The sequence below is a fragment of the Scyliorhinus torazame genome, chromosome 4, assembly GCF_047496885.1.
Source record: "Scyliorhinus torazame isolate Kashiwa2021f chromosome 4, sScyTor2.1, whole genome shotgun sequence".
Lineage (NCBI taxonomy): Eukaryota > Metazoa > Chordata > Chondrichthyes > Carcharhiniformes > Scyliorhinidae > Scyliorhinus > Scyliorhinus torazame.
In genome coordinates this window covers 318,855,593-318,879,025 of record NC_092710.1, presented here as the reverse complement: position 1 = coordinate 318,879,025, position 23,433 = coordinate 318,855,593, and the positions used below count along the sequence as shown (strand labels likewise).

At 45.6% G+C, this 23,433-nt stretch overlaps 1 protein-coding gene across 14 annotated transcripts in view; it reads right to left on the bottom strand.

The window, feature by feature from the left end:
• The window catches only part of rbks (ribokinase), a 269,106-nt gene that overhangs the window by 239,606 nt on the left and 6,067 nt on the right, over window positions 1–23,433 (bottom strand). Inside the window, exon 1 of one of the 14 annotated variants that reach the window (XM_072500150.1) lies at window positions 7,875–7,961. The exons of the other annotated variants lie outside the window; for them this stretch is intronic. The gene's annotated coding sequence lies outside the window, so the exon portion shown is untranslated. Of the gene's footprint in view, window positions 1–7,874; window positions 7,962–23,433 lie in introns of those variants that run through there. 14 annotated transcript variants of the gene reach the window in all.

Sequence of the window (23,433 nt, the reverse complement as noted above, 5' to 3'; positions counted from 1 at the left end):
TGAAGGCAGGGACACCTTGTTTAGATAGTTAAGATCTAAGAACTTCAGACCAACCGGCAAGCCTATGTTAATTCTGAACAGCCAACACGTTTTCAAGTCCCTACAATGCTCGGCAGCTTGGAAATTCCAAAAACAACCGAGGGGGTGAATTGCCACGTGGGCTCTCCCATTGTCATTTCAGCAATGGTGCTCCGGAAAGTCTGGAAAAACAACACCGAATTGTTTGCATGGTTTCTGGTGTTTCCATGGATCTGCTGCGAAAGTTACAGCCGGTGAGTGGGAGAACTCCCACAGAAATTCACCCGAATTATTATTAGAAACCTAACAGACTTCCAATCAGTTTCTATCTTGGACATGTTTTGTAAAGGAAGTGCTGGCAAGGGTTATGTACAACTTCAGCAGAAATATATAGGCTATAAATACAGCGAATCAGAAACGTCTCTAAATTGGTCAGCCATTATTAAAGCTGGACTTTCCATTTTCTTTTGGAGCTTCTTTTGAACCGTCCAACATGATAGGACAAAATATATTAGAATATATTGTCAGGGCTTAGAAACTCCGAAGTGTATCAGGAGCAACGGAGGCTGAAAAAATTGTAAGAATGTACAGTGAGGAGAAATGTCCAAGTTTGGAAAAAAAACGGCCGTGAAAAAGGGGGTTAATGAAAGTCCGCCAGCGAGTGGAAAAGGCAGCGCGGGAACTGTAAGGAAAGCGGAGGCTGGGGCAGCAGGGGAGGCCGCATTGCTCACGGCAGAAGAAATGACCAAGGTGATGGCCGTGGAACTTGAAAAACAGTTTACAAAGCACATGGAAGCGATGAAGAAGGAGATGGGGGCGGTATTGGAGGTGCTGGTGGAGGAGGCGATTACCCCGGTGAGGTGACGGTATCGGGCGCAGCTGCACAGGTGCGGGAGCAAGATGAGACACTGAAGGAAGGAAGTGGAAGAGGCATTATCGCAGCACAGTGATCAACTCACCTCGATGGGGAAGGAGCTGCGGAGGGTGTTAGAGACTAACAAGGGTCTGCGAGCCAAAATGAAAGACCTGGAAAACGGATCCAGGCGACAGAATCTGAGGATCATGGGTCTGCCCGAAGAGGTGGAAGGCCCGAGGCCGACGGAGTATTGTGCCACGATGTTGGCGGGGCTATTGGGGAAGGGGAACGATCCCTCTCGATACAAACTGGATCGGGCTCATAGGTCGTGGAGGCCTATACCAAAGGCGAGTGAGCCGCCAAGAGTAGTAACTGTTTGTTTCTGTAGGTACAGGTGAAGGAGAAGGTCCTGTGCTGGGCAAAGCAGAAGCGGGTGGTGCAGTGGGCTGGAGCACGCATAGGTACTTTACGGCGGAGCTGGCGAGGATGCGGGCAACCTTCAGCCGGGTGAAGGTACTGTACAACAGCAAGATGTGTATCCAGCTAAGTTGAGGGTGACCTGCAAATCCAAAGACTTTTATTGTGGGACGGTGGAAGCGGCGGAGGGGTTTGCGAAGGCAGAAGGACTGTGGCAGAATTGAGAAATGGGACTGAGAGCGGGTCTTGTACCGATGTAGCCTCATGTAGCTTTATTTTTTCACTGCATGTTGGTGCAGGGAAAAAAATGAGTGGACGCCGTATATTTGGACAAGGGAAGATTTGGGACTTTCATTTGCAATGATGGTTCTTTGGGGCTTGCGTGAGTATGCTGGGGTTGTATGATAAAGGGGATTTCTTGGTTTTCATGGGGCTGGGCAAGCGGGAAGGAGATTCGGGCGGGGACCCCCACGCTGACCGGTTTAAGCCGGCCAGTGAACAGGAGTGAGGTGGGGGAGGGGCTGCGGCCATCGGAGCCTGGTAAAACAGATTTTGGTGAGTCTAGCCGGGGTGAAAAGTTGGGGGAAGGAACGGAGGCTGGGGGGAGGAGTTTACAAGAGGAAGTGGAGGAGAGGAATCGGTGTGTGGTGAGGGTGGGGTCTACAATTCATGGGTGTCATTCACAGTACTCTTTTGGGGATTGGATGGCGTTGAATATTAGGGGGGGGGGGGGTTTGGGGGGTGGACTATATATGTCAATGGTGACCATAGGCGATTCCTGATTCCTTTTTCTTTTTTTTTTCCTTGGGAGTTTTCGTTTTATTTAATGCTCCAATTGTCATGTGGGCCGTTGTGATGGGAGCATGGGATTGTTGTTGTTAATAAGTGGATTGACATTGTATTCGTTACTATTCACTGTTCGTTGGTGGGGTGTAAATTTTGAAGAAAATGTGAAAAAGGAGAATAAAAATATTTTAAAAAACAAAAAAGGGATGCCAAGAGACAATATCAAACCAAGCTAGAGTCATAGATTAGCGTTACAGACTCTCATCGGTTGTGGCAAGGCTTAAACAACAGAGGCTCCGGCAGCAGCGCGCACCCCCCTCCCCCGATGAACGCAATGCATTCTATGCTCGGTTCGAGCAGAAAACCATCAAGCCATTGTCAACTGCCCAGCAGCCTCGGACACACCCATACCTACCGTCACAGCTTCCAAAGTCAGATCGGCCTTCTTGGAAGTGAACCCTTGGAAAGTGACGTGATGATGCACGGACCAACTGCAGGTGTGTCGGTAGACATCTTCAATCTCTCCCTACTCCTTTCCCAAGTTCCCGTATGCTTCAAGAAGACCCACATCATACTTGTGCCAAAGAAGAACCAAGAAACGTGCCTCGATAAGTACCGTCTAGTGGCCTTGACATCTATCATTACGAGGCGTCAATCATGAGACACATCAAGTCCGTACTCCCAGAATGCCTTGATCTAATCCAATTCGCATACCGCCACAACCCATCCACAGCAGATACCATTTCCTGGTCCTACACTCATCCCTGGAGCATGCAGGTGCAGCAGATAATAAGGAAAGCAAATGAATGTTGGCATTTACAGCAAAAGGAATTGAGTCAGGAAGTGTTGTTACAACTATACAAGGCAATGGTAAGACCACACCTGGAGTATTGTGCACAGTTTTGGTCCCCTTATTTGAAGAAAGATGTAGTGGCATTGGAGGCAGTTCAAAGGAGGTTCCCTGGATTGATTCCGTGGATGAGGGGATTGTCACAGGGGAGATTGAAAAGTTTAGGCCTATGCTGTCTAGAATGTGGGGAGATCAACTTGAGGTATACAAGATGCTAAAAGGTATGGAAAAAATAGACATGGATCTGGTGCTGGATTTCGAAATCCAGTTCTTGGCTTGTAACATTATAGGTAGCAGATGAGGAACATATCAGCCATGATCAAATGGCAGAGCAGGTTCGAAGGCCTAATTCTGCTCCTATATCTTATGAACTTATCTCGAGAAGAAGAACTCCTACATTTGACTCCTATTCATTGACTACAGCTCTGCCTTCAACATTATAATCCCAGCCAAGTTCATATCAAAACTCCAAAACCTAAGGCTTGGCTCCTCCCTCTGCAACTTGATGCTCGACTTCCTGACTGACAGACCACAGTCAGTAAAGATAAACAACAATACCGCCTTCATGATAGTCCTCAATACCTGGGCCCCGCAAGGCTGTATATTCAGCCCCCTATACACACACGAATTTGGCTCCAACTTTATCTACAAGTTTGCTGATGATTGGAACGTAGTGAGTCGAATTGCTAACAACTTCTTCCATCGGGCAGGATATACAAAAGTCTGAGGACACGCACCAACAAAGGTTCAAAAACAGCTTCTTCCCCGCTGTTATCAGACTCCTGAATGACCCTCTTATGGACTGAACTGATCTCTTCATACATCTTCTCTACTGAGTAGTATTATACTTCATACACTCACCTGATGCCTGTGCCTATTTATTTACATTGTGTATTTGTATATGTCCTATGTTTTTCTCACGTATGGCACAATCTGTCTGGACTGTATGCAGAACAATACTTTTCACTGTACCTCAGTACATGTGACAATAAATAAATGTAATGGATATCCAGAAAAAGTATACTGCACACAGTAAAGAAATTGTGCGGCAGTTATACAAGGTATTGGTGAGACCACATCTGGACTGCCGTGTACAGTATTGGTCTCCTTATTTAACGAAGGATGTAAATACATTTGCAGCAGTTCAGAGAAAGTTTGCCTGCAATGGGAATGCTGTCTTATGAGGAAAGGTTCAACATCTGAGGCTTGGATCCACTAGAGTTTAGAAGTGGCGACGTAAGAGAAAACATATAAAATCCTGGGGGCCCTTGACAGGGTGGATATGGAGAGGATGTTTCCACTTGTGGGAAAATCTAGAACTAGAGGGTCACTATTTACAAATAAGGGGTTGTCCATTTAAGACAGAAATTAAGAGAAATTTGTTCTCCAGAGGGCCGTGCGTCTTTGGAACACCCTTGTTCAAAAGGTGGTGGATGCAGAATCTTTTAATATTTTTATGTTAGAGCGAGACAGATTCTTTTTTTTTTCCCCCACAGGATGTGAGCTTCGCTGGCTAGGCCAGCATTTTTGTTGCCAATCCCTAATTGCCCTTGGGAAGGTGGTGGTGAGCTGCCTTCTTGAACTTCTGCAACCCATATGGCGCAGTTACAACCTCTGTGTTATTAGGGAGGGAGTACCAGGATTTTGACCCCGCCACAGCGACATAATTCCAAGTCAGGATGGTGAGTGACTTTAAGGGGAACCTCCAGGTGGTGGAATTCCCATATGTCTGCTGCCATTGCCCTTCGAAACAGTAGTGGTCATGGATTTGGAAGATGCTGCAATGCATCTTGTAGATGGTACACATGGCTGTTACTATGCGTTGGAGGTGGATGGAGTGAATGCTTGTGGAGCGGTGCCATTCAAGCGGGCTGCTTTGTTGAGTTTCTGGAGTGTTGCTGGAGCTGCACCCATCCAGGCAAGTGGGGAGTATACCATCACACTCCTGATTTGTACCTTGTAGGTGGTGGACAGGTTTTACGGAGTCAGGAGGCGAGTAACTTGCCACAGGATTCCTGGCATCTGACCTGTCCTTGTAGGCATAGTATTCATATGGCTAGTCCAGTTCAGTTTGTGGTTATCCCCAGGATGTTGACAGTGGGAGATTTAGCGATAATAATGCTATTGAATGTCAGGGGACGATTGTTTGGTTCCCTCTTATTTGAGATGGTTATTGCCTGGTACTTGTGTGGCGAGAAGGTTACTTGTCACTTGTCAGCCCGAGCCTGGATATTGCCTGAGGAGTCACGAATGGCGTTGAACATTTGAGTGAACACCCTCACATCTGACCTAAAGATGGAAGGAAGGTAATTAACGAAGAAGGTGAAGATGGTTGTGCAGAGGACTCTCCCCTAAGAAACTCCTGCAGATGTTCGAGGACTGAGAGGACATCCACGTCCATCTTCTTTTATGCTAGGTAGTGGTGAGCTTTCCCCCCCCCCCCGATACCAGTTTTGCTAGGGCTCTTTAATGCACGGTAGCACAGCAGATAGCACTGTTGCTTCACAGCGCCAGAACCCAGGTTCAATTCCTGCTTGGGTGCGGAGTCTGCACGTTCTCCCCGTGACTGCGTGGGCTTCCTTCGGGTACTCCGGTTTCCTCCCACAAGTCCCAGAAGACGTGCTGTTAGGTGAATTGAACATTTTGAATTCTCCCTCAGTGTACCAAACAGGTGTCGGAACTTGGCGACTAGGGGCTTTTCACAGTAACTTCATTGCAGTGTTAGTATGAGCCTACTTATGACAAAAATGAAGATTCTTATGGCACATTCAGTCAAATGCTGCCTTGAAGTCAAGGGCAGTCACTCTCTCTACACCTCTGGCATTTAACTCTTTGTCCATGTTTGAACCAGAGGTCAGAAGCCAAGTGACCCTGGTGGAACCCAAACTGAGCATCAGTGAGCAGGTTATTGTTAACTAAGTGCGACGTGATAGCACTGTTGATGTCCCCTTCCATCACTTTGCTCATGATGGAGAGTAGACCGATAGGGCGGTAATTGGCCAAGTTGCATTTGTCCTGCTTACAAGAAATACCTGGGAAAGTTTCTACATTGCCAGGTAGATGCCAGTATTGTAGCTGTACTGTGTGGCTAGGGGCAGGATCCATAGTCTTTGCAGTACCCTCAGCCATTTCTTGAAAACAGGTGGGGTAAATTGAATTGGCTGAAGACCGGCATCTGTGATGCTGGGAATCTCTGTAGAAGTCCGAGATGGATCATCCACTCAGCACTTCTGGCTGAAGATTGTTGCGAATGCTTCAGCCTTGCCTTTTGCACAGATGTGCTGGCTCCTCAATCATTGAGGATGGGGATACTTATTACTTATTGTCACAAGTAGGCTTTAATGAAGTTACTGTGAAAAGCCCCTAGTCACCACATTCTGGCACCTATTCGGGGAAGGCGGCATGGGAATTGAACCCGCGCTGCTGGCATTGTTCTGCATTACAAGCCAGCTATTTAGCCCACTTGTGCTAAACCAGCCCCTGTGGAGCCTCCTCCTCCAGTGAGTTGTTTAATTGTCCACCACCTATTAGGACTGCAGAGCTTAGATCTGATACATTGGTTGTGGGATCGAATAGCTCTGTCTATCACTTGCTGTTTATGTTGGAGTAGCCCTGTGTTGTAGCTTCACCAGGTTGACACTTCAGTTTTCGGTATGCCTGGTGCTGCTCCTGGCATGCCCTCTTCATTGAATCAGGGTTGATCCCCTGGCTTGGTGGTAATGGTCGAGTAGGACAGGGCATACCCAGGGATGGTGATAGTGGTGTAGTATATTCAGGTCAGGCTGTTGCTTGACGAGTCTGTCAGACAGCTCTCCCAACTTTGGCACAAGATGCTGGTACGGAAGACTTTTCACGGTTGACAGTGTTGCGGTTGTCGTTGTCCAGTGCCGGTGGTCCATCATTTTCTTTCCTTTTTATTTTGTAGTAATTTGATGCAACAGAGTGGCTTGCTAGGCCATTTCAGAGGGTATTTAAGAATCAACCACATTCCTATAGGCCTAGCCATATGTAGGCCAGAGCAGGTGAGGACTGCTGATATCCTTCCCGAAAGGACATTACGACAATTGGTTTTATGGTCATCATTAGACTTTTAATTGCAAATATTTATTAGATTCAGTTTCCACCATATGCCATGGCGGGATTTGAACCCGGGTCCCCCGTATATTATTACTCTGGATCTCTAGATTATCAATCCAATGACAATACCACTGCGCCACCACCTCCCTTGCAAGTGGGCAAAAGATTATCGGGGGTAGGCAGAAATTTGGAGTTGAGATTACAGTCAGATCATCCTTGATTTTACTTAATGGTGGAGCAGATTCATGGGGCTGAGTGGTTTACGCCTGCTTCGGAAATGCATGTTCATATCTGCACAATCCACAATTTTTTTTAAAATGCTGATCCGAAAACTCCTGATCTTCATAAGACATAAAATATCAAAGCTCGCAAAACCTGTTGGGTTATTATGAAGCAATTATATACTTAGATTTGATGTGCAGTATGGCATGTATGTGTTTTGGTTAAATTATAAACAGAACTTAATTAATGTGCGTCTATCAGAATGATAATCAGTGATACATTACAGAGTTGCACAATGGCACACAATGGGCACTAATCCAGATGTTTTGGGACTCTTGTACCTCACTCACCAACCCCTCCCCACCCCCCAAACACAAAAACGTTTTCTAAACATGTTTGATCAGTGTATATTTTTTTGATTTGGTCAAGTTTAATTTACATAATGCTATAATCATCATACTTCGGAGTTGCCTATTACTTGCCTCGAGCACTACGGAATGTTATTTGAGATGTTGTGGTCTACCTAGGTTGCCCGCCCTTTCTCACAGCTGTGCTGTGGAACAGTGGGAGGCATGTTCATGCCTCGACATACAGCCAAATCACAACCACACTGTTTTCAGGAGGTGCTAATCAGAAATCAAGCATTACCCTCCAGAACTCCTGCCAAGTCCCGAGAAGCAGGCTTCCAAATGTCACATCCTGGGAGATAACCTCATCCTGCCAGCTGATGATGGCGAGTGGAAAAAGGAGCTTCAGAAAGAGGAAGGGTAGAAAATAAACTTCAAAAGAGGAAGGAGCCATATACTAAGAAAACACAGCGGTAGTCATTTCATTAACTTATTTTATGCTTATGAAATTTTTAAAGAGGTTTCCAGAAAACAACCGCAGTGGGGAAAGTTTGCAAAGCTTGATGGTCCCTCTGTGGAGGCCACTGTACATCCAGATGTGTAATTAAACAGGAAATTACAACAGTACAGTGTACGTGGGGTAAAAGCAGTTTCATTTACGTAATGCTAGAACCATTATGCTGCATAAAATTATCTAACACTAGTTGACCTTTCTTGTCCATAGGTCAGAGTCAGCAAAGAGCGATCTTTTTGAAACATAGGATTCTCAGCGGGTATGACAGGGTAGATGCTCAGATTTTGTTTACTCTTGTGGGAAAGTCTAGGACCAGAGGGCACAATCAAAGAGCAAGAGGTCACCCACTTAAGACAGAGATGAGGAAGAATTTCTTCTCAGAATTTGTGAAATTCCTTATCGCAGAGAGCTGTAGAGGCTGGGTTATTAAGTATATTCAATGCTGAGATAGATTTTTAATCAGCAAGGGTTAATGGGATAAGCAGGAAAGTGGAGTTGAGGATTGTATCAGATCAGCCATGATCGCACTGAATGGTGGAGCAGACTCAATGGGCCGAGTTGCCTACTTCTGCTCCTCATTCTTATGGTGAGGATGCTTCATGAAGGACCATGAAATAATTGATGATGGCAGTTCCTGAGAAAATGAGTGTGGATGGGTGATCATGACTTCCACTATGGATTTATCCATTTCAGTGTGATTTATTATTTTATAATTTAAATACAGCTGTTAATTGGTTGCTGCCTTCTCAGCAATAGAAAGTGGTGGCATGGAGGCAAACTGGTTAGCACTGTTGCCTCTCAGCGCCAGGGACCTGGATTCAATTCCGGCCTTGGGTGACTGTGTGGAGTTGGCACGTTCTCCCCGTGTCTGAGTGGGTTTTGTCTGGGTGCTCTGGTTTCCTTCCAGTCAAAAAGTGTGGTTAGGTGGGGTAACAAGGATAGTGCGTGGGAGTGGGCCTAGCTAAGGTGCTCTTTAAGAGGGTCGGTGCAGACTCGATGGGTTGAATGGGCAGCACGGCAGTACCGTGGTTAGCACTGCTGCTTCAGTGTCAGGGACCCAGGTTCAATTCCCGTTTTGAGTCACTGTCTGTGCGGAGTCTGCAAGTTCTCCCCACGTCTGCATAGGTTTCCTCCGGCTTCTCCGGTTTCATCCCACAAGTTCCGAAAGACATGCTGTTAGAGTGAATTGGACATTCTGAATTCTCCCTCGGTGTACCAACAGGCGCCGGAGTGTGGCGACTAGGGGATTTTCACAGTGACTTCATTGCAGTGTTAATGTAAGTCTACTTGTGATATTAATAAATATCATTAAAAAAATTTTTTTTTTTTTTTAAATTTATAGTATCCAATTCATTTTTTCCCAATTAAGGGGCAATTTAGCGTGGCCAATCCACCTACCCTGCACATCTTTGGGTTGTGGGGGCGCAACATATGCAATCATGGGGAGAATGTGCAAACTCCAGACGGACAGTGACCCAGAGCCGGGATCGAACCTGGGACCTCGGTGCCATGAGGCAGCAGTGCTAACCACTCTTGAATGGCCTTTTTCTGCACTGTCAGGGTTCTATGGGGGGGGGGGGGGGGGGCGAGATCTTAAGGCAGCTGCGGTATATAAATCTTTTTGATATGTGATTGATTCATACAACAACAACCAATCAATTAAATACCACTAGAGAACTAACACAGATTGCAGAAATAATAATCCAGCTGTGAGCCCGTCATCAGCTTTTCTTTAATGTCAAAGTTAGTTGTTAAACCTACCACAATCACTTACTGTTGCTGCACCGTGAGTTCAGGCAAGACAGGATAAAGAAATGGATTCCTACCAATGCCCGTTATTAAATTATATTTAAGTGTGAGTTAGTTTTGCAAAAAATATCTGCTATTGCTTTTGTTTTGTAAAAAAAAACATTTGGAATAATCCAAATTTTAGATTTTAAGCAGCAGCAGTTTGTAATATGATGCTGGCTAAAATGTATAGTGATGCCACATTGTATTTTCAACCAGTGAACTTTAGACATTCATTATAGCTAATAAATTACAAGTCATGGTACTGTGAGTACTGTTATGTAATTAGCACTGTGCCCTTTGTATAGAACAGTATATTATCATGTCATTATCATGACAATGTGACTGGAACAGATTTTGCTAATGTAGCAAATTAGTGCATTGTGACGTTTATCTGGAGCTATTTTCTCAACTGCATTGTCTCACAAGCACATGATTATTGTCTCCTAATGATGTACTGCCAGTATAATGCTTAGACAATCTATATAAAAAAAGTAGTTCTAAAACATTGATGTCAGCAACTTAATCAGCTGAAGAATGAGTGGGACGAAAGCATGAACTTTTAATAGAAGCCAAATAGATGCAAACGTAGGAAAATAGCAAGATAGGGCAGAGGAGTAAGAAATATCAGGGCAATTGGTTAACTCCGACATTTTCTTAAAAAGTAGTAAAGATACAACTTTTGGTCAAAAGAGAAAAAATGTAAATGATCAAATAAAAGTAGCTTCTTCATGTCATTTTATGATTCCTTTTGCAATGTGACATAGGTGGTTCAGGCTAAGGAAACAACTCCAACCTTTGATATGAATTTCAACTCTTGGGCAAGAAATTGTGTGTGACATTGTCCTCACATGTGGGAGCAGAAGCGGCCATGTTTCCCAGTTCCGTTCGAGATTAATGCAAGATCACAATATCACGCTGGCTGGCCAGGTAAGTAGCAGGCAGTGCAAAACATGTTTGGATAAGGTCTGTGAGGCTGACGGGGGTAGGAGCGTGGTGACGTCCGAGTCCACTGGCGGCCCAGCGGTATATTGACAGGCGACTTGTAGAAACTACTAAAGATATTGAAGGAGGCAGGTGGAGGTCTGCATCATGGTGGCAACAGCACCCGGCAGACACTTCACATATGCCTCCAGATGTTCGAATGGCGTCTGTGTGCCCATGTGAAGGTGGTCCATGGCAGGAGGAACATCCTGATGGCGTGGGGTGGAAGGAGGAGGCTATCCCACCTCACCAAGGCAGCCTGGGCAGAGCTGGCAGCTGAGGTCAGCAGTCAAGGCCTGGTCTGGTGCACGAGGAAACAATGTCAGAAAAGGTTCAGTTATCTTCTGTGTTCAGCCAAGGTGAACTCAAAAGTTAGCATGGTCCAGTGTGGAGAAGTGAGGAAAGATGCCCGTCCTCTGTTGCACTCATGGGTGTAAGAATCAGAGTGTCTCAGGACTCACTTCTGCCCTGCATGCTAAGCGTGGAGAGAAGATCTGAAGCCCTGGATCCATCAAAGGGTCAGGTGTGCAAAAGGGTTGGGAATGTCCAAATGGTTGGCGGGGGTGAAGGGTGTTGGGGGACAGTTTGGCAAGGTGGTGGAGGGTTGAGTACGCAATAGAACTTTGTACTTACAGAAGAAACGTAGCCATAACAACGCCGAGAGACCTGCCACTGTGGTGAGATGAAAAACCTGGCAATCCTCACCAGCCATGAGCTGGGAGCCCTGGAGCTTGAATTGTCCTCAGGTCACAGAGAGGCTGAAGTCAGAGAGAGGTCGAAGAGCTCAGTGGGAAGAAGTAAGGCGGGTGGAGAGTGAAAAGAATGTTGGGTTGTCTCATCCCTCATAAGAACTTCACCAATCACAAAACCACTGTGATGCCAGATATCTCTCACACCTGGCTGCATGTGATATTGTGTATAGTGACTGTGTGATATGACTAACATTACCAACCAATTCTTTCCCTTCCTCAGATATGCCATCCTCCAGAGTCAGCCAGGAAGCCGATGATCCTTCGTGGTAGGAGGCAGAGGGGTTGTTTTTGCGACTGGGAGCCTATGTCCAGTGGTGTTCCGCAGAGATTGGTGCTGGGTCCCTTGTGGTTTGTGGTATACATTAATGATCTGGATGCGAATGTGGAGGTATGAAAGTAAGTTTTCAGATGACACAAAAATTGGTAGTATGGTAAATAGTGAGGAGCAAAGCCTTAAATTACAGGACATAGACTGGCAAGTGGAATTTAACCATGAAAAGTGTGAGGTAATGCATTTTGGAGGACGAACAAGGCAAGGGAATATACAACGAATGGTCGGACTCTCGGAAGCACAGAAGATCAAAGGGATCTTAGTGTGCATGTTGACAGATCTCTGAAGACAGCAGGGCAAGTTGAAAAAAAATGAAATGAAAATCGCTTATTGTCACAAGTAGGCTTCAAATGAAGTTACTGTGAAAAGCCCCTAGTCGCCACATTCCGGCGCCTGTTCGGGGACGACGGTATGGGAATTGAACCGTGCTGCTGGCCTGCCTTGGTCTGCTTTAAAAGCCGGCTTTTTAGCCCTGTGCTAAACCAGCCCCTATAAAGTGCCAACAGCCATTTGAACCCCTGGAGGCATATGTGAAGTGTCTGCCAGGTGCTGTTGCCACCATGATGCAGACCTCCACCTGCTTCCTTCAATGGTCTTCCTGGTCAGGGAATGCATCAAAGCAAAAGAGAAAGCCTATAATGTGGCAAAGAGTAGTGGGAAGTCAGAAGATTGAGAAGGCTACAAAAACAAAGAGAGGATAACAAAGAAAGAAATAAGGAAAGAGAGGATCAAATATGAAGATAGGCTAGCCAGTAACATTAGGAATGATAGTAAAAGTTTCTTTAAATACATTAAAAACAAACGTGAGGCAAAAGTAGACATTGGGCCGCTCCAAAATGACGCTGGTAATCTAGTGATGGGAGACAAGCAAATAGCTGAGGAACTAAATAAGTACTTTGCGTCAGTCTTCACAGTAGAAGATATGAGTAATATCCCAACAATTCAGGAGAGTCAGGGGGCAGAGTTGAATATGGTAGCCATCACAAAGGAGAAAGTGCTAGAGAAACTAAGAGGTCTAAAAATTGATAAATCTCCGGGCCCAGATGGGCTACATCCTAGAGTTCTAAAGGAGATAGCTGAAGAAATAGTGGAGGCGTTAGTTATGATCTTTCAAGTCACTGGAGTCAGGGAAAGTCCCAGAGGATTGGAAAATCGCTGTTGAAACCCCCCCTGTTCAAGAAGGGAACAAGAAAAAAGATGGAAAATTATAGGCCAATTAGCCTAACCTCGGTTGTTGGCAAGATTCTAGAATCCATCGTTAAGGATGAGATTCCTAAATTCTTGGAAGTGCAGGGTCGGATTAGGACAAGTCAGCATGGATTTAGTAAGGGGAGGTCGTGCCTGACAAACCTGTTAGAGTTCTTTGAAGAGATAACAAATAGGTTAGACCAAGGAGAGCCAATGGATGTTATCTATCTTAACCTCCAAAAGGCCTTTGATAAGGTGCCTCACGGGAGACTGCTGAGTAAAATAAGAGCCCATGGTATTCTAGGCAAGGTACTAACATGGATTGATGATTGGCTGTCAGGCAGAAGGCAGAGAGTTGGAATAAACGGTTATTTTTCGGAATGGCAACCGGTGACGAGTGGTGTCCCGCAGGATTCAGTGTTGGGGCCATAGCTGTTCTCTTTATATATTAACGATCTAGATGACAGGACTGGGGGCATTCTGGCTAAGTTTGCCGATGATACAAAAGATAGGTGGAGGGGCAGGTAGTATTGAGGAGGTGGGGAGGCTGCAGAAAGATTTAGACAGTTTAGGAGAGTGGTCCAAGAAATGGCTGATGAAATTCAACGTGGGCAAGTGCGAGGTCTTGCACTTTGGAAAAAAGAAGAGCCATGGACTATTTTCTAAACGGTGACAAAATTCATAATGCTGAAGTGCAAAGGGACTTGGGAGTCCTAGTCCAGGATTCTCTAAAGGTAAACTTGCAGGTTGAGTCCGTAATTAAGAAAGCAAATGCAATGTTGTCATTTATCTCAAGAGGCTTGGAATATAAAAGCAGGGATGTACTTCTGAAGCTTTATAAAGCACTAATTAGGCCCCATTTAGAATACTGTGACCAATTTTGGGCCCCACACCTCAGGAAGGACATACTGGCACTGGAGCGGGTCCAGCGGAGATTCACACGGATGATCCCAGGAACGGTAGGCCTAACATACGATGAACGTCTGAGGATCCTGGGATTATATTCATTGGAGTTCAGGAGGTTGAGATCTAACAGAAACTTACAAGATAATTAATGGCTTAGATAGGGTGGACGTAGGGAAGTGGTTTCCATTAGCATGGGAGACTAGGACCCGGGGCAACAGCCTTAGAATAAAAGGGAGTCACTTTAGAACAGAGATGAGGAGAAATTTCTTCAGCCAGAGAGTGATGGGTCTGTGGAATTCATTGCCACAGAGGGCGGTGGAGGCCGGGACGTTGAGTGTCTTTAAGACAGAAGTTGATAAATTCTTGATTTCTCGAGGAATTTAGGGCAATGGAGAGAGCGGGTAAATGGAGTTGAAATCAGCCATGATTGAATGGTGGAGTGGACTCGATGGGCCGAATGGCCTTACTTCCGCTCCTATGTCTTATGGTCTTATAAGTGCATGGAGGTTTTGCTGGAGCTCTATAAAACACTGATTAGGTCCCAGCTGGAGTACTGTGTACAGTTCTGGTCACCACACTATAGGAAGGAAGTGATTGCACTGTAGAGGGTGCAGAGGGAATTCACCAGGATGTTGCCTGGGTTGGATCGTTTCAACTATGAAGAGAGACTGGATAGGCTATGGTTGTTTCCCCTGGAGCAGAGAAGGCAGAGGGCGGACCTCATTGAGGTGTATAAAATTATGAGGAACATAAGTAAAGTGACAGGTACTTTTCCCCTTAGCGGAGGGGTGAATGACCAGGAACATAGATTCACGGTGATGGGCTGGAGGTTCAGAGGAGATAGGAGGGAAAACTTTTTCACCCAGAGGATGGTTGGAATCCGGAACTCACTGCCTGAAAGGGTGGTAGATGCGGGAACCCTCTCAAGAAGTATTCAGGGGACAGTTGAAATGCCATTGCATACAAGGCTACAGACAAGTGCTGGAAAATGGGAGTAGAATAGGTAGGTGCTTGATGCTTGACATGGACTCAATGGGCCGAAGGGCCTCTTTCTGTGCTATAAACCTCTATAACCCTCCCTTAACACCGGAGCATGTGCAGAAAGCAACTGCATCCACAGTACACCCTATCTCTGCACTAAGCACCAGATACTAGCAGGTCAATGGGCAATTGCTCAGTTGGTAATTAACAGTGTTGACAGCACATCACATTCATGGAGGCAGGCAGTGCCCAGGCACCGGCAGTTGGAGGACTGCTGGAGACCAGGACCATGTTGACTCTTGAGGTGGATGCGAAGCCTCTGGGGTCATCAATTAAGTGATGAAATACTGGATATCCAGAGGGATATGGGGGGAGATCTAGCAGAGATCCTGGAGGGTCTTGCAGGAGTCCATGTGAAGCAGGAGTCCAGCATTGATGCAAAATTACGTGTGTGCACAGCCTCATTCATTTAGTGGGGACTCTCATGGAAGAGGCAGATCCAGGAACTGAATCAAGGGTTCTGGGGTTGCTTTCGGACTGTAGCCCTCACACAAGCAATGACCTCAGTGTGGGAGTTGGATGCAGTATCAAGTCTCCCAGATGAGTGCCCAGTCATCAGTGGCAAAAAAGCTGCCTGCCCTCTTTGTGGACTCCTCTCGGTGTGCCCCAAACGAGGGTGGCAATTTCTCCATCTCTCTGCCAGTCACGGCACCATCCTTAAGAGTCCGTGACAACAGGGGCACGCCCAACCATGTTGTTGAATGCACCATCTCAGACAGAATCTACACCGGCCCCGTTAGTCAGAGGACAACCACTAAGGTCACCTGGGTCAACAAGGCATTAAGGTCAGCAACCTGCCATTTCTGGACCCAATATCCCTCTCGCATGTCACCACCTTGTGGAGACAAAGCAGTAATTGTATATTGCCTCTGTCCTCGGATGCCTGTGGAGTCATCAGTCACCGTTTCAAGGGACAACACTCCTAGTCACCCAGCAATCATCCATCGAGATGACCAAAATGCTTTGGCACCTGCGAGTGGGAGCTGGCAGCATATCTCGCATAAACCTGTAGAATCTGGGTTCTGTGGTTGCAAAAGATTTGAAGATTCCTAGAGTGAAACCACTTCCTCATGACAAGGAAGGCCTGTTGGCACCTTGGTCACCACATGGGTGTAAACAATGGCACATTGGATTTGGGGACACCCTATAATTGACACGAAGCCTCTGGCCAGCTCAGTCTGTCGAGCTTGATCTGTCCCGAAATGGATGCATGTGTTCACACGTCTAAACAGAGTATCAGTCACCAGCTTGACACAACTATTGGAAGGCTCCGCAAAGATCGCCCACTAATCCTTGGAAACATCCTGAGGCATAAAAGTTAAGGGATACAGCAACCTTCAGGGCCACGGACATTGGATGTCCACTCTCTCGGTTGGAGGGTACCTCCGGCCTACTCATCTGGCAAATGAACTTGACGGCTTCCCTTGAAAGCCAGAGTTTCCTGCTGCACTGGATTGCTGCCTGTACACCGTGCAGCTGGATAGTGGCGTCTTCTGTAAGGCAGTCCTCCTTGCCCACCCTGCTGGTCCCAAATACCCTGTGCCTCCCCTCTGAAGTGATGACTGCGACCACCTGGCCTTCTCTCTCTTTGGCTTGCCTTCCTCCTCAGAGGGGCTCCATGCTAAATAGACATGAATGGTCTGCAGAGATGCAAATGGGGCTGACCCACGCACGAAGGATGAAATGTCACAAGACTGAAATGCCCTGAAAACTCCAAACAAACCTCAAAAGTAAGCCATGAAAATGTTCACAATACTCTACAAAGTACAATATAGCACAGGAACAGGCCGTTCAGCCATCCAAGCCTGTGGTGACCATAGTACCTGCCTTAAAGGGGCAGCACAGTAGCACAAGTGGATAGCACTGTGGCTTCACAGCACCAGGGTCCCAGGTTCGATTCCCCGCTGGGTCACCGTCTGTGAGGAGTCTGCACGTTCTCCCTGTGTGTATGTGTGCGTGGCTTTCCTCCGGGTGCTCCAGTTTCCTCCCACAGTCCAAAGACGTGCGGGTTAGGTGGATTGGCTATGCTAAATTGCCCTTAGTGTCCGAAAAGGTTGGGAGGGGTTATTGGGTTAGGGTGGAAGTGAGGGCTTAATGTGGGTCGGTGCAGACTCGATGGGCTGAATGGCCTCCTTCTGCACTGTGTGTTCTATGTAATTAAAACAGTCTGCACTTACGGAGTGTGTATTCTTCCATTCCAACCCTATTCATATATTTGTCTAGATGTCCTTGAAATGCCACTATCATACCTGCTTCCACCATCTCCCCAGGCAGCGAGTTCCATATATTTACCACCCTCTTGTATAAAAGCTTGCCTCGCATATCTGTCCTAAACTTTCCACACACACTTTAAACCTACGTCCCCGAGTATTGACTCTCCTACCCTAGGAAAGAGCATCTGACTATCCATTCTGTCCATGCCACTCAATCTTGTAGACCTCTATCAGGTCACCTCTCACCCTCTGTCGTTCCAGTGAGAGCAGACCGAATTTATCTGACCTCTCCTCATAGCTAATGCCCTCCATACCAGGCAACCTCCTAGTAAATTTCTGTAACCTCTCCAAAGCATACACATCCTTCTGGTAGTGTGGTGACTAGAATTGTACACAATATTCCAAATGAGGCCTAACTAAGGTCCTGTACAGCTGCAACATGACTTGCCAATTTTTATATTTAATGCCACGACCGATGAAGGCCAGCATGCCGTATACCTTCTTGACCACCTTATCCACATGCGTTGCCACTTTCAGTCATCGGTGGACATACACGCCCAGATCTCTCTACCTGTCAGTACACACAAGAGTTGTACCATTAATTGTGTAATTCCTACATGCATTGGACGTTCCAAAGTGATTGTCCCACACGACACACACACACCAGGTGGGAACCAGAGCGCTAGCTTAGAAGGTGTAATAACTGAAGGGGAAATAGAGAACAAATATAATAGAACAACATAACCCTGTCTGCTCAAACACAGTGGTTTGAAGAGTATTTGTTTCAACGCCAGAAGCATAGCGGGTAAGGCAGATGAACTTAGAGCACTTACAATGTTGTGGGCATCACAGAAATGCGGTTAAAGGAAGGGCAGGATTGGGGGACAGCGCAGTGGTGCAATGGTTAGCACTGCGCCTCACAGCGCCGAGGTTTAATCCCGGCCCCGGGTCACTGTCAGTGTGGAGTTTGCACATTCTCCCAGTGTCTGTGTGGGTCTCACCCCAAGCAAAAAGATATGCAGGGTAGGTGGATTGGCCATGCTAAATTGCCCCTTAATTAGCCAAAAAAGAATTGGGTACTCTAAATTTTTTTTTTTTTTTTTAAGTGCAGGATTGGCAGCTAAACATTGGAGGATATAGATGCTTTAGGAGAGATGGAGGGGGATGTAAAAGGGGTGGAAGAGTAGCATTACTGGTTAAGGAGATTACAGCCGTACTGCAGGAGGACACCTTGGAGGGTGCATGCAATGAGGCAATCTGGTTCGAGCGCAGGAACAGGAACAGGAAATCAGCAATGATTGAATGGTGGAGTGGACTCGATGGGCCGAATGGCCTTACTTCCGCTCCTATGTCTTATGGTCTTATGGGGTAATCATATTGTTGGGCGTTTATTACAGGCCCCCCAAACTGCCAGCGAGAGATAGAGAAGCAGATAGGTAGAGAGGTTTTGGATAGATGCAAATGTAACAGGGTTGTTGTGGTGGAGGATTTTAATTTCCCCTATATTGATTGGGACTCACTTAGTGCTAGGGGTTTGGATGGGGCAGTTTGTAAGGTGTATCCAGGAAGCCTTCTTGATGCAATATGTAGATGGTCCAACTAGGGAAGGGGCAGTACTGGATCTGGTATTGGGGAATGAGCCTGGACAAGTGGTTGGGTTTTCAGTAGTAGAACATTTTTGGAGTAATGACCACAATTCTGTAAGTTTTAGGGTACTTCTGGACAGAGATGAGGGTAACCCTCGCGTTAAGGTGCTAAACTGGGGAAAGGCAAATTACGATAACATTAGACAGGAATTGAAGAATTTGGATTGGGTGCGGTTGTTAGATAGCAAATCAACATCGGACATATGGGAGTCTTTCAAGCGACAATTGATTAGGATTCAGGAACGTCATGTTCCTGAGAGAACGAAGGATAAGTATGGGGAGTTTAGGGAGCCTTGGATAACGAGAGATATTGTGAACCTCGTCAAAAAGAAAAAGGAGACTTTTGTACAGTCTGGAAGGGTGGGGACAGTCGAAACCTTGAGGAGTATAAAGAAAGTAGGAAGGTACAGAAGCGGGAAATTAGGAGGGCTATGAGGGGGTCATGAAAAGTCCTTGGTAAGTCGGATTAAGGTGAATTCCAAAACTTTTTATTCATATGTAAAAAGCAAGAGGGTGGCCAGGTAAAGGATTGGACCACTTAAGGACAGTGGTGGTGGTGGGGGGTTAATGTATGTGTTGAGCCAGAGGAAATGGGTGCAGTTCTAAATTAGTACTTTGCATCAGTGTTCACTAAAGAAAGGGATTTTGTGGATTATGATTCTTGAGTAGGGTGTGTGGACAGTCCAGAAATTTCCACCCGAGGTTAGTTGACCTATCGGTGGTCCAAGAAATTGTCAGTTCCCCCCTAGTCGATTCTCTAGACAGGCGGCACTGGAAAATTTACCTTATACGTTATAATCAATCACTGACAGAAATATACATATAAAATAGAAGGAGCAGGAGGCCATTCTGGCCTCAACTACTTTCTATGGTCGTGGATCCAGATTCCTCACTTTCTGGGTGAAGAAATTTCTCCTCCCCTCAGTCCTAAAAGGTTTACCTTATCCTTCAACTATGACACCTAGTTGTGGACTCCCCCACCATTGGGAGCATTCTTTCTGAATCTACCCTCCCTAATCTGGGTTCTATGAGATTCCCCCTCACTCTTCTAAACTCCAATGAATATACTCCAAACTGACTTAGTTTCTCCTCATATGACAGTCCCTCCATAGCAAGAACATCCTTCCTCAGAGAAGGACACCTAACACTGCACACAATACTCCATGTGTGGTCTCAGCAAAACCTTTCACAATTGCAGTAGAACAGCCCAATTCCTATATTCAAATCTTCTCGCTATGCCAACATACTATTTGCCTTCTTTACGTCTGCTTACTTTCAGCGACTGATGCACAAGGACACCCAAGGTCCCGCTGAATATCCACCTTTCTCAATTTGCACCCAGTCAACTCATTAATGGACACATCATGAATGGATGAAGCACTTTAGGGAAGGCAGTGGCGTAGTGGTATTATCGCTGGACTAGAGACCCAGGGTAATGCTCTGGGGACCTGGGTTCGAAACCCAAGAGTGCAGTTGGTGGAAATTGAATTCAATAAAAATCTGGAATTAATAGTCTAAAGGTGACCATGAAACCATTGATTGTCGTAAAAACCCATCTGGTTCACTAATGTTCTGTAGGGATGAAAATCTGTCATCCTTATCTGGTCTGACCTACATGTGATTGCATGTGGTTGACTATTAAATGCCCTCAGGGATGGGCAATGGCCCAGTCAGCAACGCCCACATCCCATGAACGAATAAAAAAAAAAAAATGAATCCTGATACTTTAAAAATACATGTGCATTTTCGAGAAGATAGAGGTGTCATGTTCTGTAAACTGCTGCTGAATGTAATGAAAGAGAGTAAGATGTCAGAAACATATATAGCCACCAGTTTATTGAAATAGGTGAATAGTGCCAGCCAGAAAATTGTGATTTTTTTTTTTCCAGAATTGAATCTGTAGATGTGTCCAAACCTCCACTTTGATACAAAACGTTGGTTTAACAAAGTAGGTTTTCCAAAGAGTTTGCAATAATCTGAGTTTTTCTGCAAAATACAAGATACTGTGATCATTCGTACCGTTTACACATTGCCATTTCATATTACATTCATCTGAAAAGATTCTTACGTAGTCAATTAATCAGCAAAACTGTCCACAGAGAACCAAAATTGATGCTCATGAAGTGCCAAATAGACAGTACATTGCGCACTGTACAAACCAATGCATACTGAATGAAATGAAAAATGAAAATCGCTTATTGTCACAAGTAGGCTTCAATGAAGTTACTGTGAAAAGCCCCTAGTCGCCACATTCCGGCACCTGTTCGGGGAGGCTGGTACGGGAATCGAACCGTGCTGCTGGCCTGTCTTGGTCTGCTTTCAAAGCCAGCAATTTAGCCGAGTGTGCTAAACCAACATACTGTACCAGGATTAGAATCTTGATCTGCTAATGTATTTAAAATTCCAACTAATGGTTTTTTTTTTTTTTAAACTAAGCAACCTGTAGCTAGTTTGGTTTGAATGCACCCACTCTAAGCAGGGAGATTGGTAGTGCTGCTTCAGCTGGATAGTCCACATGGAAATGTATTTCTAAGAAAGTAGATAAAATGAAGTAACAAAGTGAAACAAAGCACATTACCAAATTGTTTATTGATTTGAACGCATAAGGGATCAAACTTTAAAGAATTCAAAAGTAAATTGCTTTTTGTCCCCCACAAGATATTTTCTTGGGTTCAGTCAGGTCTGGAGGGGGGGGGGGGGGGGGGGGGGTGGAAAGAGTCCCCTGCAGGGTTTGGCCTGAGTGTTTAAAATAGTTATCCAGAAACTAGAAGTTCTAATGCTTCTCTCTCAAGGGCGGTATGGTAGCACAGTGGGTAGCACTGTTGCTTCACAGCGCCGGCCCGCCTACCCCCCCAAAAGACTCTGCAAATATTTCTACAAACTCAACTTTGGCAAAAGGATTGTACGATACATCACGAGAGACTACAAAAGAGACTTTCTTGATACTTACCAAAGCAAAACAAAATGAGAACACTGGTAAAAACAATGGGGGAAAATGTGCTAGGAATTTGGAGTAGAGGAAATCAACTACCTATAAAGCTGCTTGAGGGAACCATGGTTTTCCAGTGTTTCATTGCTGTATGAGGTCAGAGAGAATCTCATGTGAAACAGCAACACTGCTTTGCAGTGCAAAAAGCAATACTAGCTTTGATTAGGTCACTTTTAATGTTTCGGAAAAAAGTGGAAGATGATGATAACGAAGATGCCTGTTTCCACTAACTTGTTGCAGAAGATCTTCAACCTTGCTTTACGTTTTGAGGACAGCACACACTCCGATGAAGTGCCAGAGATGTTCAGGCTCACTGAGGAGCAATTTCACACTGAAGAATGTGTGCAAATTGAACCACTGCTTACTGAAAAAGATATTCCTATATTAACAGACAATCATCTTTTTTTCTTCAGCATATTCTTTGTCTTTCTCTTTGTCCATCTGATCCATTTATGGATGAGACATTACTTAATGCTTTGCTCATTGCAACAATAGAAGTTTGTAGATCCTCTACAGCTGTCCAAATCTTCACAGAGTTGAACAAGCTTTATTCTTTGAAGCATGTGCAGCAGGCAGTCCAACCTTTCCCCGAAGTACCAAAAAGTGAAATAAATGTTTTTTTTTAAATGAAAATCTCTGTTCATCACCTTCATACTGCAGACCAGAAGCAGAAACCTCTGTCAGAAAGGGGGCATAGTGTCTTCCAAGGAAATGATTCTGGACAGCATGCATCCTGTGTCCTCAAAGGGTGCCAACAGTTAGAGATTGACAATACTAGTGTAAGGGATGATGAAGGGCAGATGTATGATAATCTTTGTCACAAGTAGGCTGCAATGAAGTTAGTGTGAAAATCCCCTAGTCGCCACATTCCGGTGCCTGTTTGGATACACAGAGGGAGAATTCAAAATGTCCAAATTACCTAACAGCACGTGTTTCAGGACTTGTGGGAGCACCTGGAAGAAACCCACGCAGACAGGGGGAGAATGTGCAGACTCCACACAGACAGTGACCCAAGCTGGGAATCGAACCTGGGAACCTGGAGCTGTGAAACAAGTGCTACCCACTGTGCTACCGCGCTGCCTATCGCGCATAGGAGAATGGGCTGAAAATACTATGTGGATAAAGACTCCATTGGAGATATAAAAGGGTGAATTTTATGCGAAAGAGCTATGTCACATTGATTTTACTCACTAACAGAGGAGTACGAAGCATTTCAGAGATGTCTTGGTCTTATTTAACAAAAAGCAAAGAAAGGTACAACACCATTGGGCTAGTACTGTTGCTCAGAGCTCCTGGGACCTGGGTTCAATTCAGGCCTTGGGTGACTGTCTGTATGGAGTTTGTACGTTTGCCATGTCGGCATGGGTTTCCTCTGCGTGCTCCGGTTTCCACCGACAGTCCAAAGATGTGCAGGTTAGGTGGATTGGCCATGCTAAATTGCCCCTTTGTGTCCAGAAGGTTAGGTGGGGTTACTGGGTTACGGGGATAGGGTGGAGGCGTGGGCTTAA